The 17,596-nt window shown below is 35.0% G+C and overlaps 1 protein-coding gene and 1 pseudogene across 3 annotated transcripts in view; one reads left to right on the forward strand and one right to left on the reverse strand.

Moving 5' to 3' along the window:
• The window catches only part of ROR2 (receptor tyrosine kinase like orphan receptor 2), a 320,282-nt gene that overhangs the window by 233,132 nt on the left and 69,554 nt on the right, over positions 1-17,596 (reverse strand). The window lies entirely within an intron of this gene.
• On the forward strand, positions 11,417-11,902 carry LOC140505723 (small ribosomal subunit protein uS12-like; annotated as a pseudogene).

A 17,596-nucleotide genomic window follows, 5' to 3' on the forward strand; every position in this document is an offset into this window, starting at 1 on the left:
ACATCCCCTCTCAGAACTTGGTAAATCCAACCAAAAAATCAGCAAGAAAGAAACTAAGGAAATAAATAGAATAATAGAAAAGTGAGACATGGGAGACCTTTGGAGAAAATTGAAAGGGAACAGAAAGGAATTTGCTTTTTTCTCAGTCATACATGGTATCTACACAAAAATTGACCATGTAATAGGGCATAAAACTCTCAAAATCAAATATAGAAAGGCAGAAATATTAAATGTATTATTTTTAAATCATAATGAAATAAAAATAACATTCAACAAAGAGAAATGAAAAGATATATTAAAAATTAATTGGAAACTAAATAATCTAATCCTAAAGAATAAGTAGGTCAAAGAGCAAATCAGAAACAATTAATAATTTCATTAAAAAGAATTACAAGAATGAGACAACACAGCAAATTTTATGGGATGCATGCAAAACAGTACTTGGGTAAAGATTATTTCTCCAAATATATCAAGAAAATGAAAAAGAAAAGATCAATGAATTGGGCGTACAACTAAAAAGAACTAGAAAAAGAACAAATTAAAAATTCCCAATTGAGCACCAAATTGGAAATCCTGAAAATAAAAGCTGAAATTATTGAGACTGAAGGTGAAAATTAAAAAAAAAACTATTGAGCTAATAAATAAATCTAGAAGCTAATTTTATTTAAAAAAAAAACAATAAAGTAGATAAGCCACTGGTTAGTTTCATTAAAAAATAGAAAATCAAACATTCAGCATCAAAAATGAAAAGGGAAAAATCACCACCAATGGGGACGAAATTAAAGCAATTGTTAGGAAACATTTTGTCCAATTATATGCCAATAAATCCAACAATGTGAGCAAAACTGCTACATATTTGCAAAAATATAAATTACCTAGATTAACAATCAGGAAATAGAATGCCTAAATAACCCATCTTAGAAAAAGAAATCAAACAAGTCATTAATGAATTTGGTCAGGAAAAATCCCCAGGAGTGGATGGTTCAAGGGTGAATTTTACCAAACATTTAAAGAACATTAATACCAATACTGTGTAAACAATTTGGGAAAATATGCAAAGAAGGAGTCCTACTAAATTCCTTTTATGACACAAATATGGTGTTCATACATAAACCTGGAAAACCTACAACACAGAAAAAAATTATGGACTGATTTCCCGAATGAATATCAAAGCAAATATTCTGACCACTAACAAGACAATTACAGCAATACATCACAAGGATTATACACTATGACCAGAATTTACGCCAAGAATGCAGGGCTGGTTCAATATTAGGAAAACTATCAGCATAACTGACCATATCAATAACAAAACCACCAGAAACCATATGATTATCTCAATAGATGCTGAAAAAGCTTTTAACAAAATACAGCATCCACTCCTATTAAAAAAAAAAAAAACTAGACAGCATAGGGATAAAGGGAGTGTTCCTTAAAATAATAAGCAGTATCCATCTAAAACCATCAACAAGCATTATCTGTAATAGGCTAAAAGTCTTCCTGATAAGATCCAAGGTGAAGCAAGGACACCCACTATCACCACTAATATTCAATATACTATTATGAATGCTCACTATAGCAAAAAAAGAAAAAGAAATGGCAGAAATTAGAATAGGCAATAAGGAGACAAACTTTCACTCTTTGCAGATGATACAATGATATACTTTTACAGAACCCTAGAAAATCAACTAAAAAGGTACCTGAAATAATTAACAACTTTAGTAAAGTTGCAGGATATAAGATAAACCCAAATAAATCATAAGCATTTTTTTATACGACCAACAAAGCCCAGCAGTAAGAGAGAGAAAGAGAAATTCCATTTAAAATAACTGTGGAAAATGTAAAATATTTGGGAGCCTACCTGTCAAGACAAACCCAGGAACTAAGTGAACACAATTACAAAGCACTTTGCATACAAAGTCAGACCTAAACAATTGGAAAAATATCAATCACTCAAGAGTAGGATAGTCAATATAAGAATAATGAAAATTCTGCCTAATTTACTTATCAAGTGCCATACCAATCAAACTACCAAAACTGAGTAGAAAGTGCTAGAAAAAATTTTTAAAAACTCATCTGGAAGAACAAAATGTCAGGACTATCAAGGGAATTAATGAAAAAAAATACAAAGGAAGATGGCCTTGTAATACCAGGTCTCAAACTATATTATAAAGCAGTAATCATCTTAACTATCTGAGAGTAGCTAAGAAATAGAGTAGTGGAACGGATTAGGTACACACTACATAGTAGTCAATGATCACAGTAACCTAGTGTTTGATAAACCCAAAGACCCCAGCTTTGGGGATGAGAACTCAAAAACTCTGGGAAAACTGGAAGACAGTAGGGAAGAAACTGGGTATAAAGCAACATGTGACATCATATACCAAGATAAGCTCCAAATTGGTACATGATTTAGACATAAAGTGTGACACCATAGGCACATGAGAAGAATACTATCTACCCATTAGATCTGTCATGACCGAGAGAGAGAGAGAGAGAGAGAGAGAGAGAGAGAGAGAGAGAGAGAGAGAGAGCATTGTGAAACGTAGAACAGATAATTTTGTTTACATTAACTAAAAAGCTTTTGCATAAACAAACCAATGCAACTAAGATTAGAATGAAAGTAGAAGGCTGGGAAATAACATAGCAAGTATCTCTGAGAAAGGCCTCTTTTCTCAAATTGATAGAGCACCGAGTCAAATTTATAAGAATATAAAACATTCCCCCATTGTTAAATGGTCAAAGGAAATGAGCTGGCAGTTTTCAGATGAAGAAACCAAAGCCAACTATAGGTATATGAGGAAGTGTGGTGAGAAAATACTGGAAAATTTAGAATAAAAAGATTTCCCCAACCCACAGAGCAGTTTTGGTTATCTCATCAAAATGGAAAAAACAATAATGTTTTACCCTTCCCTGGATTGCTTTTATAACCTTCAAACTAAGTTATTATAATCCTTTTTTTTTTTTAAATATGGCAGGGAGTGTTAAAACTAAAAATTGGAAGGTTGTCCTTGACTTAGAAGTAAGAGCTCACCAGGAAATCACCACCAATTATGTCAGTATATACTAACAAAAGAATAATTTCAATATGAAATGCCAGTAAAGAACATATAAAATTTAGAGCATCTATATGAGACCAACCAGGTTGATCAGTCACTTAGTTTGTCAGCCAATAAGCATTTATTAAGTGCTTACTATGAGCCAGGCACTGTGCTAAATCTTGATGATAAAAAGAAAGCGGAAAAAAAAAAGTACCTGTCCTCAGGAATGATACATTCTAATGCAAAAGACAATACATCTTAAAAAAAGCAGATGGTTAACTCAGAAATATCAAAATACATTGGTACTTGATTTACATAAAGTGTTACATTTTTCAGGGTAGGAAATGGAAATACACACACACACACACACACACACAAGAACTCCAAATGACTGCAGGTAGCTTTCTGCAAGCTCCTTTCCTCCACAAATTAAAAAAAGTCATTAAATATAAATGGAGGAAGGGGTAATAGAGTTAGGGAGCTATGGAAACTGACGGATCATATTTGCCTTTAAGACCCATAGTAGCAGGTGGAAAAAAAGAGCCCTTCCCTCACATTTCCTCAAATTTCTTAAAATAACTCATAATTCTTTTCACACTTCTTTGGTTCATGTACTACAGGAGATTGTCAAAACTTCTAAGTGTTTTATGTAAGAGTTAAACATTGCCTCAGGTTAACCCAACAAATCCTCAATTAATATCTTTTGAGAATTCACATGTCATTTAAAAAAAAGATTTCGGTTTTGTTTTAATTTAGGAAACTTCCTGAACAACATCTGCTACTAGATAATCAATACAGACCTGTTTTTCTCCAAGTAAGATTTTAGTATAATCTAGATCTACACAGGCAGGATAAATGGTGACCTACTTAAATCAATTATGATATAAATCTGGATAATTCAAATCAACTCTCCCCCCCCCCCATTTTCTTTTTTTAATAACGGGACTTTTGTCTCATTTACCAAGTTTGTTTTGTGGATATATAAGCATCAGAAAAGCTAATTCAAATTTGCACAGCTGCTCCAAAATGAAAAAATTTTCAATCAGCATCTATTTGCTTAAAGTAAAATAATTAACTAGATAAATAAAACAAAAAGACTACAGGGAATCTTAGAAAGGATTGGGTCCAGACCCTCATTTGAAATATGAGAAGACTGTCAAAGAATAGTTCAGTATATTATAAAAATTTAGAAAACTAATATCTAAAATCACAAAGGAGTTTATAAATAATAACATAACTATCTATGTCATCAACAAACCAGATGTTCAGCTTGGCATCACAGGCATACTGGTATCGGATTATAAAGAGCTGTATATATCAGGGAGGAAAATGAAAGCACACTGTTCCACAGATAACACACTGGAGTTTTCAGATTCCAGCCTCTAATAGGTTTACTCTTGACCTGGTCAGACAGACAGACAACTTCGGAAGGGTTAATAATCAGCTCTATTCTATTTTAACCTTCTCAAATAGTTGCTGGGAGAACCAGCTCCTACAAGCATTCCCTAATCATTCTTCTCACATGGGGCCAGCAAGAAGAGGGTGGAGTAGCAACTACCCCTGCATCTTGATGGGGTCAATCTCCCCTAAATCCTCTCAAGACCCAATGGGGGCCAGTTGAGGCACCCGCAGATTCCCTGTGCTTTTCCCCCCATTCACTGACCAATGCACACTTGCTTTTATAGGGCAATCAGACAAAGAAGGCATCTTGCCCAGAATTAAGCTCACAGATTAACTTTAGCAATATTGTCATTCTGCACAAGCACAGGATATGTCAATTATGTCACTCCCATATCTCAGGTGCAGTCTCAGTAGGACTGTCTGTCACTATGATTCTAAGAATTACTATCTAGAATCTTTGCAACTATTCTGGGAGTTATTATCTAACACCTGGAGACTAGACATTCCCATGGCCATGGATACTGAGAAACCAAACTAAAAAGAATAACAAAATTCTCCTTACACACACACATATATTCAAGAACTTCAAAGATCACAAATGTGTTATGTGATTTTAGGTCTTGACATCAAAATAAATGGTGGTACACATTTGAAAAAAAAGTATTCTGACACATGAAAAAACAACGGATTGGAGCATATACTGACAATATATTAGGTGTGCAGCTTTAAGAACATAGCTTTAGAGCTTATAACAACCCCAGGGGTCACCTGCACCAATGTCCTCATTTTACAGGTGAAGAAATCAAGACCCAGAAAGGTTAACAAATTTGACCAAAATCATACAAGTAATGTATCAGGGCATTCTGGACCCCCTGACTAAATCCAATGTTCTTTCCACTGGAACATACTGCCTCTATATACCTATGACTGATAATTGCAGGTATTAATCAACCTTCTCCAGAGAGAGACAGACAGACAGACAGACAGAGACAGAGACTGAGACAGAGAGAGAAGGGAGGAGAGATGGGAGAGGAGAGAGGAAGGGTAGATTAGAGGAAGGGAGGTAAGGGGGAGGGAGAGAGAAAGGAAGGAAAAAAGAAGGAAGGAAAGAAGGAAGGAAGGAAGGAAAAGTGGGAGGGAGAAAAGGATGGAAAGAAGGAGAGAGAAAGAAACTTCAGATTACATCTTTCAGTGTCATCTACATACTATTTCACATGGCACAAAAGTCTGCCAGAGGTTAAATTTTACCCAATATACTGAACGCAATCAGTTTTATGGGCCACAGAAAGCATAAGGTTAAAGGCAGTATCTTCAGGCAGTCAGGCAATAAACAGTTCTGATAGCAGAGTACTAAAGATGAAAGCAGTTCTTACAAAGGGTTTCTGAATACAATAAGATAATAAAACAAAGCTACAACCTTTGGCTTCTCCCAGCTACTTCTCAGAAGATAACAGAAAATTGTGAATGAACATTCCTTCAATTAAATTCATTCCAGGTTTTATTAATATTTAGAGTAAAGTATAGATCTCCCAAAGGCAAAATTACCGAAAATTATAAAACATGTTCCCCATAACAAGTTCTGATTTTTTTTTTTAAACATTGAAGATTGTATGGTGAGACACAGAAAATTTAATCCTTTAAAGAAATAGCAACTCTTCCACGTTAACCTTCAATACCCAGGACAACTGCAGATGATCTTGATGGCAGCATGGGGAGCCACACCATGGCTACTAATGCTCCCATGTTCATTAGTGTGATGATCTGAGGGCAGACTGGACCACTAAAGGGCTCTGACTCTTATCATGCCATATCAAAATTAATTGATGCATAGAATAAGTTATACCGAAGAGAAATAGACAAAAAATGTCCTGCACATTTAGGGGCAGCAGCAGCGGTTGGCAGCCTAAGGTACTGAGCAAGAGGAAAGCTGACTCTTTCTGTATCTGCCACACTATTAGGCTGTAGCTATAATCACTCTTATTCTTTGCATGATGTTCTAAAAAATAACAGACTTTAAACACATTACAAATAGTTATCAACAAAATTATCTGCTACTTGGTAAAAAATATTGATCAATGCTATGGCATTAAATAACCAGCAATGAAGAAATCAAAAAAATATTGCTGAATTAAACAAATGTACTTGGGAAAATGAGTTAGCAATTTAATGGAAAATGGATTTAGAATAGTATCTCACACTATATAACTAAATCGATTCCAGTTAGATAATAAACAAATGAACATAAAAGCTCACTTAGATCTAGCAATTCACAATTCATAGTCTTTATAACCAAAAGTTAGAAAATTTAGAATAAGTTACTAACAATGACTTCCATCCAATGCAAGGCTTACTGGACTCTCCAGATTTTACAGAATTCACATTCCCCATGTAGGTCTCCTTATGACTCCTATTTACTGAGTCATCACAAATGTTCCTCTTTAGAGTGGGGCCCATACAGTTCTGAAAGAATTAAAGCAGATCACCTAGCAAACTCTCCTCCTGACATCGGGGGGCCTGTTTTTAGAGGTCTTTGTCCACAAAGATCAAGCAGAGTTGAGTCTTTGGAAGGCATCTGGGTGTTGTGAGAGGATATAAACACGAGGTTTCAGGGTGGAAAACTTGCCAGAGCAACTATACTGCTTTTGAAAAAGATTAAAAAACATCAGAGTCACAGTAGCCAAGGAAGAAGTAACACTTTTGCCTTAGTGCCTCCATAGTCTTCTTCATAACAACCCAGAAAGCCCACCAGCCAGAATCCTGATTGGGAAAGCCAAAAAAGACATGTAAAATTCACAATGACTCGTTTTTCCAGGGCAGATCAGAAAGATAGGCAAAGAGGTCTGTGGACACTGGAGAATGGGCTGGCCAGGAATGTATCATAGCAGCAGCAGCTGGCAAAAATGGCAGGAAGCATTCCTGTTCCAAGGATTGTAAAAATAAAAACTGAAAACCAGTACAAGAAAGAGTTGGCCAGAAAACACATCCAAGAAGGCTCTCTACTAGGACTGAGAGCAGGAATCAACTGTAAGCTCTGTCATCCACTACACAGTTCAAAGTCACTGTTATAAGGAAAAGAGGAAAAGGTGCCAAGGGGGCAGGGGCACTCTCTATGTCAGGAGCAGTGAACAAGTTCTAAAACAGCTATGTGGCTCTGAGCCCAAGAGAAGAGCAGAGACTCAGTTCTAACCTTTTGTTGTTCAGCTGTGTCTGATTCTTCATGACCCTATTTGGAGTTTTCTCAGAAAAGACACTGGAGTGGTTGGTTTTCCACTTCCTTCCCCAGTTCATTTTACAGATGAGGGAACTGAAGCGAACAGGGTTACATGACTTTCCAGCATCACGAAGCTAGTAAGTATCTGAGGTTAGATTGGAACTCACGAGATTAAGTTTTCCTGTCTCCAAGCTTGGCACTCTATGCATTCTGTGACCTAGTTGCCCAATGCTAGCTTTTAGCATTGTACATAAGCCTGCAATGGAACACACCAAGGCAGAAGAAAAAACCAAAGGTGAGTTAGCAGTTCGGTGCTAACACTTAAACACTTAAAACTTTGGGGTAATAGTAAGTGAGTCAGCAGAATATACACTCTTAATCATACAGACTAAAAGACCCAAACCTGAAAAAAGAAGTTGTAGAAGCTTCAAAAACATACAGGTCCCCAGACTAAGCTGTGAAAGCAGAGGCTTAGACCAGACATCGTCCCTACCTCCAACCTCCAAAGTAGCAGAATACTAATATAAAATTTAAAGTCAAAAAGTACTCCGGAAAAATAAGGGCAAAAATCAAAAAAACTACTACGCTGACAAGAAAGGTCAAGACAATGCCTTAAAAATATTTACAAGCAAAGCTTCAAAGGAAAACTGCAAATTGAACAATTGGACACAAACTCAATGAGAATTTCTACAGTAGTTAAAGAAAGATGAAAATTTAGAAAAAAACCCAACCCTACTTTATTTTTTTAATTAAATTAGAATGATAGAGGAAAAATTATTAATAGAAATGAAGGTTACACACAAAAATCATGACAAGAACTAGCTTGGCAAAAGAGGCACAAAATAATACTAAAGAAAATTTTAACTTCTTAAAAATTAGAAGGGAGGGAAAGACAGCTAGCAATTTGTGAACTGAATGTTATGAACTCATTCATGAAACAGAAGAGGACAGCTGAATGGATGAGAAATTAGAATCCAACAGCATGTTATTTACAAGAGACACACTTGAAATAGAAAGAGACATACAGGGTTAAAATGCAGGCCGTGAGCATAATCTATCAGGCTTATATTGAAATAAAGAAGACAGGTGTAGCAACCATGGCCTCAGACAAAGCAAAAGGAAAAAAAAATCTAATTAAAAGAGACATTCAGACAAATTACATTTTGTTAAAAGGAACCAAAGAAAATGAAGTAAAGTTCATTTAACTGTTCAGTTCCTCAGACATTTCTGACTCTTTGTGACCCCAGAGATGATAACATGCCAATTCACTCCAGAAGGCTTTCTTGGCAAAGATATTAATCTCCTTGACCCCAGGCCCAGGGCTTCATCTACTGAGCCTCCTAGCTGTCTCTATTATAAATACTGAACATATATGCACTTAACTCAGATTTTTGAAGGAAAAGTTAAATAAGCTACAGGAGGAAACAGTAAAATTATTCTAGTTAAGGAGCTCAGTCTAACCCACTCAGACATGGATAAATCTAATCATAAAACAAACAACAAAGACATTAAAAAGATGATTAGAATTTTAGAAAATTTAGATATCTCTAGAGAACTCCTGAATGTTAATATAGAAAGGAATATACGTTTTTCTCCATTATACATAAAACTATCACAAAAATTTACCATATATTAGGGCATAAAAACCTCATAAGCAAATACAGAAAAGCAAATTAAATTAATTATTTGGAGGCCACAATGCAATGAAATTTACATTCAATAAAAAGCCTTGAAAGCACAGATTAAAAATTAGTTGAAAATCAGCTAATCTAATTCTAAAGAATGAGTGTGGCAAAGAACAAATCATAGGAACTATCAATAATGATGATGACCACAGAGGTAACATACCAAAATCTTTAGGACACAGCCAAAGCAGAACTGAATGGAAAATGTATATCTCTAAACATTTACAACAAAGAGTAGTAAAATAGATAAACTGGGTGTGCAACTTAAAAAACAAAAAACAAAAAAAGAATATAATAAAAATGTGCAATTTATACAAGATGCAGTAGTCAATGACTACAGTAATCTACCAGCTTCTAGGATAATAACTCATTATGGATCAGAGAAATGAAGACTAAAACAACTCTGAGGTATCACTTCACACCAATCAGACTGGCTAAAATATAACAAAAAAAAGAAAATGATAAATGTTGGAAAAGATGAGGGAAAATTGGAATACTGATTCACTGCTGATGGAGTTATTGACTGGTCCAACCATTCCAGAGAACAATTTGGAACTATGTCCAAAGGGCTATAAAACCATGCAAACCCTTTGATGTAGCATTACCACTACTAGGTCTGAATTCCAAAGAGATCATAAAAAAGGGAAAAGAACTCACATGTACAAAAATTCTTAGAGTAACTCTTTTTGGGGTGGTAAAGAACTGGAAATTGTGACAATGTACATTAACTGAGGAATGAATGGCTGAACAAGCTTTGGTATACCAATGAAATGGAACAGTACTGTTCTATCAGAAATGATGAGCAGGAGGGTTTCAGAAAAACCTTTAAAGACTTACTTGAACTGATGCAGAGTGAAGTGAGAAGAACTGGAAGAATACTGTTCATAGTAACAGCAATTCTATGTGATGATCAACTGTGACAGACTTAGCTCTTCTCAGCAACACAATGCATGATTCAAGACAATACTAAAAGACTCGTGATAGAAAATACTATACATATCCAGAGAAAAACTATGGAGTCTGAATGAAGACTGAAGCATACTATTTTCTCTTTTTTTTGGTTTTTTGTTCTCATGGTTTTCCCCTTTTGTTCTGATTCTTAATTCATGACATGACTAATGTGAAAATGTTTGAGATGATAGTATATATATATGTAAAATTGCCTATGTAAAATTGCATACCATTTTGGGAAAGGGTGAAGAGAGGGAGGGAGAAAAAAATTTGGAACTCAAAATCTTATGAGTGAATGTTGAAAACTATCTTTACATATAATTGTAAGAAATAAAATACTATTAACTGGAGAACAAATTTTAAGAAGAAATTGAAAAATAAAAGATCTGAAATTAAAAAAAAGAAATTCTGAAAATCATAGGAGAAATTTAATAAAATAGAAAGTTAAAAAATTGAACTAATAATTAAAACTAGGAGCTAGTTTTATAAAAAAAACAATAAAATATATAAATAATTGGCTAACAATTTTTTAAAAAGAAAGAAAATAAAACAAATTACCACCATCAAAAATGAAAAGAGTAATTGCACAACCATTGAAGATGAAATTAAAGCAATTGACTGGAGCTATTTTATCCAACTATATGTATATAAGACTGATAATCTAAAGGGAATATTTTAACATTTACAAAAATAAAATTGTCACTGGTTAACAGACTAGGAAACAGAATACATAAATAATTCTATCTTAGATAATCAATCTGAACAAGTCATAAGTGAACTTCCTAAGAGGTGGAAAAAACCAATGCTAGGTGAAATTATAAGCAAATTTTACTAAACATCTAAACAATTAATTTCAATATTTTACGAACTGTAGGGGGAAATACGTAAAGAAAGAGTTCCACATAATTTGTTCTTCTATGACAAAAATATGGTTTTGATACATAACAAGTAAAAGTAAAAAGCAGAAAGATAATTAGAGAGCTCCTTAATGAATATTGGTGCAAAATTTTTAAATAAAATAGTGGCAAGGAGATTTCAGTAATACATCCCAAATACTATGATGAGTTTGAATTTGAACCAATAATTCAAGATTGGCTCTCTTCTCCCTCAGCCCAGATGGAGGCAGCATGGGTAAGTGCTGTGGTCTTCATATTGCTAGAAAGCCCCAAAGCCACAGGAGAGACCAAAAGTGGCACGACAAGCAGTACAAGAAAGCACATTTGGGCACTACCCTGAAGGTCAACCCATTTGGAGAAGCCAAAGGGATAACCTTGGAAAAAGTTAGTGTGGAAGCCAAACAGCCCAATTCTGCCATCAGGAAGTGTGTGAGAGTCCAGCTGATTAAGAATGGCAAAAAATCACTGCCTTTGTTCCCAATGATGGCTGCTTGAATTTAATTGAGGAAAATGATGAAGTTTTGGTTGCTAGATTTGGTCGAAAAGGTCAAGCTGTCAGTGATATTCCTGGAGTCCTATTCAAGGTTGTAAAAGATGCAAATGTTTCTCTGCTGGCCTTGCACAAAGGCAAGAAAAAAAGACCAAGATCATAAAAATTGTATGATGTCTGTTACAGTAAAAAAAATTTTATGTAAAAAAAAAAGAATTCAAGGTTGGTTCAATATTAGGAAAACTATAACCATAAAGTCATATCAACGACAAAAATGATAAAATCATATGATTATCTCAATAGACACAGAAAAAAAGCTTTTGACAAAATACAACCATTCCTACAAAAAACACTAGAAAGCATGAAATAATGAACTTTTGTTTATTTATTCCCAATTACATGCCAAGAAATTCATTTTTACAAGATTTTGAGATTCAAATTTTCTCCCTTTCTTCTCTCTTCCTATAATGGTAGGCAATTTGATTGGTTATGCATGTGTGCTATCACATAAAACATATTCTCACATTAGTTACAGTTGAGAAAGAAGAACCAAATCAAAAGGATAAAAAAACACAGTTATCTGCATTAAGAGTCTATCAGGTTTGGGTTTTTTTTCTGAATGTGGATAGCATTTTCCTTTGTGAGTCCTTTGTACTTGTCATGGAACGTTGTGTTGCTGAGAAGATCTGAGTCATTCATAGTTGATCATCACACAATGTTGTTAATACTGCGTTCAATGTTTCCCTAGTTCTGCTCATTTCATTTTGCACCAGTTCATACAAATCTTTGCAGATTTTTTTTGAAATCTGCATGCTCATCATTACACAATAGTATCCCATTACATTCATATAACACAACTTGTTCAGCTACTCCCCAACTGACAGGCATTCCTTCAGTTTCCAATATTTTGACACAAAAAGGGGTGCTATAAATATTTTTTGCACATATAGGTCCTTTTCCCCATTTTTATGATCTCTTTGGGATATAGATCTGGTATTGCTGGATCAAAAGGTATGAACAGAGTGGTTGGGCACAGTTCCAAATTGTTCTCCAAAATGGCTGAATCAGTTCACAACTCCGCCAATATGAGTTGTGTCCCAATTTTCCCACATCCCCTCCAAAACATATTTTCCTTTTTTGTCATATCAGGCAATCTGAAAGTGGCAGATGATACCTCAGAGTTGTTTTAATTTGCATTTCTCTAATCAATAGTAATTTAGAATACTTCATATGCCTATAAATAGCTTTGACTTCATCTGAAAATTGCCTGCTCATATCCTTTGACCAAACATTTATCAACTGGAAAATGACTTGTATTCTTACAAATCTGACACAGTTCTCTATATATTTGAGAAATGAGGCCTTATCAGAGAGACTTGCTGTAAAGACTGTATCCAGCCTTTTGCTTTCCTTCTAATCTTGGTTGCATTGATCTGTTTATACAAAAGCTTTTTAATTTAAAATAATCAAAATGACCTAATTTTCATTTCATAATGCTCTCTATCTCTTGTGTTGTCATGAATCTGTAACTCACTAAACTTCTCCTTCAATAATATGGATGTAATACCACTTGGTGCATATATGTTTAATATTGATATGCTTTCATTGTCCATCATACTTCTAGCAAGATGTAGTCCCTTTCCTTATTTCTTTTAATTAGGTTTATTTTTGGTTTTGCTTACCCTGAGATCTGGATTTCTATCTCTCTCTCTTTTTTTTTTACTTCACCTGAAATGCAATATATTCTGCTCCAGCCCCTTACCTTTCCTCTGTGTGTGTCTCTCTGCTTCCAGTGCATTTCTTGTAAACAACATATTGTAGGATTCTGGTTTTTGCTCCACTCTGCTATCCATTTCCGTTTAATTGGAGAACTGATCCCATTCACAATCACAGCTATGACTGCAAGGTGTGTATTTCCCTCCATCATATTTTCCCTCCTATTTGTTCTCTCTTTTCTTTCACCCTTTCCCTCCTCAATAGTGTTTTGCTTCTGTCTATCACCTCCCCTGTTCTGCCTTCTCTTCTGTCAGGTGCCTGGCCCAACTTTACTTAATTTCCTCCCTTTCTACTTTGCTTTTGACTTAAGATAGATTTCTTTCTTTCTAGACTAATGTGTATATTGTTCCATCTTTGAGGCAATATTGATGAGGGTAAGGTTCAAGTGATACCCATCATCCATCCTCCCATCTTTCCCTCCATTATAACAGGTTTTTAGTGTCTCTTCATGTGAAATAATATACTACATTTTACCTCCCCCTTTCTTCTGTATCCAGTGTACTCCTCTTTCTCACCCCTTAATTTTTTTAATGTCATTCCCTCAAATTCACCTTGTACTGGTACTTCTGCTTATGTATATTCATTCTAGCTGTACAATAATGGTACAATTTTTAAGAATTACAAGTATTATCATCCCATGCAATGATGTTCAGTTCCATTCAATTCTTATATTCTCTTTTCCCTTTTTAGACACTTTCTTTGGGTCTTCATATTAGAGATCAAATTTTTGGTTTAATTCTGGTTTTCTTATGAAAGCTTGAAATCATTCTATTTCACTGAATAACCATTTTTTCTCTCAGTGTATCATGTTTAATATTCTGGATAAGTGATTCTTGGTTGTAGCCCTAGCTCCTTTGCCTTCTGGAATATCATGCTCCATGACTTCCAATCTTTTAATGTTACAGTTGCCAAATACTAGATAATCCTGATTGCAGTTCCTTGATATCTGAATTGTTTCTTTATGGCTACTTAACAATATTTTTTCCTTGACCTGATAGTTCTAAAATTTGGCTATAATGTTCCTTGAGATTTTTATTTTTAGATCTCTTTCCTAAGGTGATCAGTAGATTTTTTCAATACTTATTTTGCCCTCTGATTACAGGACATGAGGGCAGTTTTCCTTGATAATTTCTTGAAGGATGCTGTTCAGGTCCTCCTTTTGATAATGGCTTTCAAGTAGTCAATGATTCTGACGTTGTCTCTCCTGTATCTATTTTTCAGGTCAGATGTTCTTCCCATGAGGTATTTTATGTTTTCTTCTATGTTTTCATTCTTTTGAATTTGTTTGATTGACTCTTAATATCTCATGGAATCATTAGCTTCTGCTTACCCAATTCCAACTTTGAAGAAGTTGCTTTCTTCGGTGGATTTTTGTATCTCCTTTTCCATTTGGACAATTCTACTTTTTAAACAGGTTATTTTCTTTTTCCAAGCTGTTGACTCTTTTTCCATAAATTTCTTGCATCACTCTCATTTCTTTTCCATATTTTTCTTCTGCCTCTCTTATATGATTTTTAAACTCCTATTTTGAGCTCTTCCATGAGTTTTTTCTAGGATTAGGACCACTTCGCATTTTCTTTGGGGTTTTACCCATAGGTGCTTTCCTGTTGTTGTCTTCTTCTAAATTTATGTTTTGATCTTCCCTGTCACCATAACTTTCCATGGAAAGCTTTTTGTTGCTTTGTTTTGTTTTGTGTTTTTTTGCTTTTCTTTTTGGCCTCTTTCCTTTCTTTTGAATTTGAGCTAGGATCCTGGAGTGGAAGGGGCATTGTCCCAGTCTTCTTGTGTCAGAGGCTGCAGGTCCTGGCTGTTAAGCAGGTGCTGCACTGATGTTGTTCTAAGGCTTGTGTCTGGTGCTACAGAGAGGGGATGGGGTGAGTAGTGGCTGGTGCTGCTGGAGGCCATAGGGGTCTGGCAGTTTACCTAGTGCTCAGGTGGGGTGTTACTGCTGGTATCTGGCATGTGCTGAGATGAGTGGGGTATTTCTGCATTTCCCTGAGGCTACGCTGAAGCATAGTGCAATTCTTGCAACTGGAGCTTGTTTGCTTCCTTGGGGCTATACTGAAATACATGGTGATCCTCAGAGCTAGAGTCTGCCAGTTACCTTGGCTATGCTGAGGCATGTAGGGTCCCTGGTGTTGACATTTCCCTGCTCCACTACACTAGGGCTCAGGATCTACCACTGGTTTGCTGAGGTGAGACTTGCTGCTGGATTGCTGAGATGCCTTCGGTCCAGGACTGCATTCTCCCTTTACCCAAGTGACACAGACATTTCTTAGCAATCTTCCAAGTTTCTTATACTAAAAGATTGTTTCACCCCATCTCAGTGTTGGTTCTGCTGTTCTAGGATTTGTTTTGGATTGCTATTTTTTATGCTTGTTTGGAGGTGAATGGGGGAGGGTTACAGCCATTTACTGCTTACTTTACCATCTTGGCTCCTGTTAACTTCTATTTAAATGATAAGTAATATCTACCTAAAACCAGGATCAAGCATTACCTAAAATGGGGATAAACTTGAAGCCTTTCCAGTAAGATCACAGGTAAGGCAAGATTGTCCATTATAGCCACATTCTGATTACATGAAATTAAAAAAGTTTTGCACAAACAAAACCAGTGAAGTCCCAACTGAAGGAAACTGTGGTAATTTTTTTTACAAGTTTCTCTGATTAAGCTCTCATTTTTCAATTATTTAGGAAACTGAATCAAATTAATAAGAATACGAACCAAGCTTCAGTTGATAAATGGTTACAGAATATGAAGAAGCAGTTTTCAGAAGAAATCAAAGCTATCAATAGTTATATGAAAACTTGCCCTAACTCATTAATAGAAAAAACCAAATTAAAGCAACTCTGAGGTACCACTTCACACCTATAAAACTGACTAACATGACAGAAAAGGAAAATGACAAATGCTAGAGAGGATATAGATAAATCAGTACACTAATGCACTACTGGTAAACCTATGAATTCATCTAATAATTCTGGCAAACAACTTGAAACTATACCTAAAAGGCTACAAAATATATATCCCTCTTGCTCAATAATGCCACTACTATTATGACAGAATATTATTGTGTTATATGACATGAAAAATGGGATGTAGGAAGACATATATGCTGGGACAAAATGAAGTGAGCAGAACTGACAGAACATTGCACATAATAATGGCAATTTTTTAACAACAATGAACTGTGGCTACATTGACCAATATGATGATCTACGACAATCCCAAAGGACTCATGGTGAAAAAGATATCCACCTCCAGAAAGGCAATTGATGAACACTAAGTACAAATTGAACTTTACTTTCTCTTATTTCATTTTTCTTGCTTTCTTTTCTTTCACAATGCAGATAATGTAGAAATGTTTTGCAAGACTTTAAAAAAGGAAGAGAAAGAAACAGTACACGTAGAGTTAAAATATGAGACTGGAACAGATTCTCATATGTATCAGCTGAAATACAAAAGGCAACAGTAGCAACAACGATCTCAGACAAAGCAAAAGTAAAACTGACCTAATTAAAATAGATAACCAGGGAAACTACATTTTCCTAAAAGACAAATGCATCCTAAACACAAATGTACCAAATGGCATAGGATGTAAAATTCTTTTTTTTTACGCTTAATATTTTATTTTTTGCATGTACAGATAGTTTCCAGCATTCTTTTTTGTAATATTTTGAGTTCCAAATTTTTCTCCATTCCTTCCTCCTCTCACTCAACAAGCAATCTGATAGAGGTTACACACGTACAATCATGTTAAACATTTCCACATTAGTAACATTGTGAAACAAGAATAAGAATAAAAGGGAAAAACCACGAGAAGAAAAAACAAAATAAAGGGAAAATAGCATGCTTCAATCTTCATTCAAATTTCATAGTTTCTTCTCTGGGTATGAATAGCATTTTCCATAACAAGTCTTTTGTGATTGTCTTGGATCATTGTATTGCTAAGAGCTAAGTCTATCAATGTTGGTCATTGTATAATGTTGCTGTTACTTTGTACAATGTTCTCCTGGTTCTGCTCACTTCACTCAGCATCAGTTCATATAAGTTGTTACAGGTTTTTTCTGAAGTCCTCCTGCTCATCATTTCCTATAGAACAGTAGTATTCCATTACACTCATATACCACAACTTGTTCAGTCAT

This window comes from Notamacropus eugenii, chromosome 1 (genome assembly GCF_028372415.1).
Source record: "Notamacropus eugenii isolate mMacEug1 chromosome 1, mMacEug1.pri_v2, whole genome shotgun sequence".
NCBI classification, from domain to species: domain Eukaryota; kingdom Metazoa; phylum Chordata; class Mammalia; order Diprotodontia; family Macropodidae; genus Notamacropus; species Notamacropus eugenii.